This window comes from Carlito syrichta, unplaced genomic scaffold, assembly GCF_000164805.1.
Source record: "Carlito syrichta isolate Samal-C Ts95f unplaced genomic scaffold, Tarsius_syrichta-2.0.1 Scaffold135732, whole genome shotgun sequence".
NCBI classification, from domain to species: Eukaryota; Metazoa; Chordata; class Mammalia; order Primates; family Tarsiidae; genus Carlito; species Carlito syrichta.
In genome coordinates this window covers 186,917-188,879 of record NW_007079828.1, presented here as the reverse complement: position 1 = coordinate 188,879, position 1,963 = coordinate 186,917, and the positions used below count along the sequence as shown (strand labels likewise).

Sequence of the window (1,963 nt, the reverse complement as noted above, 5' to 3'; positions counted from 1 at the left end):
CAGGCCGCGGCTGTCGTCCTTCTGCCTGCCCCCGCGTCCCGCCCCCGGCTTTGCGACCCCCCGGGAAATGGGGTCGGAAGGAATCCGACCTAGGAGTCCGGCCGGCGGAGTGCGAGGCCTCCAGGATTGCAAGCCACACTTCCCTGCATGCCCGGGGCACGTCCGAGAGGGCGGGGGGTGGGGCTGGGGGCTCCTTAGGAGGACTCAAGGGGTGGGGTGCAGTCGGACCGGGCGGCCCCCGCCTGCAGGAGGCCGAGGACGCCCCGGGCAAGTCGGGGGGCCCTGCTGTTGCCTCACGGACGGGGCAGGCTTCAAGAGGCTCCAGCTTTCCTCGCTTCCCTTGTCCTCTGTAGCTTGTTCAGCGCTTTCCACCTTTTCAACCCGTCTCTTTCTCAGCCTGAAACCAGGAGCCCCAGAGAAGTTCAGGACTCCCCACTCCACCAGGTCGCGGGGGGTTCAGCAGCAGTGTTAGGGGAGCGGGTGCCTGCCTCTGCAACCCACTCATTGCTCACGGCTTCATTTTTTAGGTGGAGAATTAAGGATTTTTTAGCAGACAAAAAAATAAAATAAAATAAAAAGCCCAGTCACTTCTTCGTCATCTTGAAAGTTGAGCAGTACTGGAATTGAGCCCTTTTATCTTCAGGATCCTGGTCTCTCCTGGCCTGGCCACGTGGAAAGCACCTGGCAAAAGCAGTCACACCGGCTGGGGAAGAAGCCCTGGTCTCACAACTGCATCCTGGTTGGGGTCACATGATGTTTAGCTCTTTCCTCCAGGGTGCCTCGTTCATGGCTCTGGACCAGGCCAGTATCCAGAGGCACGCCTACAGACACCCTGTATCTTTTTTTTTTTTTTTTTTGAGTTGGAGTCTCACTCTGTCGCCCAGACTGGAGTGCAGTGGCCGCTCCTGGCCACCGCAGCCTTGACCTGCTGGGCTCCGGCGATCCTTCCACCTCAGCCTTCCGAGTAGCTCAAACTACAGGTGCGCGCTACCACACCCAGCTAATTTTTTTGATTTATTGTAGAGATGAGGTCTTCCCAAGTTGCCCAGGCGGGTCTCAAACCTGCGGGCTCAGGCAATTCACTCACCTCAACCTCCTTGTATCTTAGCAGATCCCCTGGGCAGAGCCATAAATATCTCAGATGTCATTTCCCTTGGGTCTTGCCTGGTGCCTTGAGATAAATCCTCAACAACCCAAAGTATTGACAGGTAACCTGATAGACCTGATAGAATCAGCCCTACCAGTGGAGCAGTCCCTGTGACAATGTTAGAGGACAGCATTGATTGCCCTGGGACTAGGGGAATGGGGGCCACCAGGTTTTTTGTGGGGAGTGGTGGCGAGGGAAAGGGCAGCAGGATGATTAATCTGTGTGTAGGCACAAAAGTCCCTTCCAGGGATCTTGACAATAGTTCCTCTCAAGCACATGATCAGAATGAGGAAGGCATGAGGTACCTTACCATATCTGGCCGAAGATAGGAGAATGTTAGTCAGGGGACTGCCTCAAAGCTGGAAGGAAAGAGTGTGTTACCTGAGGGCTTTCTTCAACTAATGCTTATGAGCCCAGGGTTTGGGATCCCAGAAACCTCTGCGAAAAGCTGTGCCCCAACTTGTCAGCAGGGGCCCTCAGACAAATTGCTCTATGTCTCTGCCTTGATTTCCTTAACTGTAGAATGGGGATAAGAACTGGGACCTCACAGGACTGTTGCTAGTGGTAACTGGAAAAATGCCAGAAAAACAAGTAGCACAGCCACGAGCATATCTAATCCCCAAGAAATGGTGGCCCTGTTATAGACATAGGACAAGCAGGGTGGAACTGTAGGCAGGCGGGTTTCAATCTTACTTTATAACAATAACCTCAGTGGTTAAGAGTTCAGGCTTTGCCGGGCTCGGTGGCTCAGCCTGTAATCCCATGCCTTGGGAGGTTGAGGTGAGTGGATTGCCTGAGCCCGCGGGTTCGAGACCC

General features: G+C 54.6%; 1 protein-coding gene across 1 annotated transcript in view; it reads left to right on the top strand.

Moving 5' to 3' along the window:
• Positions 1-1,963, top strand: part of LOC103250960 — a 19,098-nt gene that overhangs the window by 2,243 nt on the left and 14,892 nt on the right. The gene's annotated exons all lie outside the window — the stretch shown is intronic.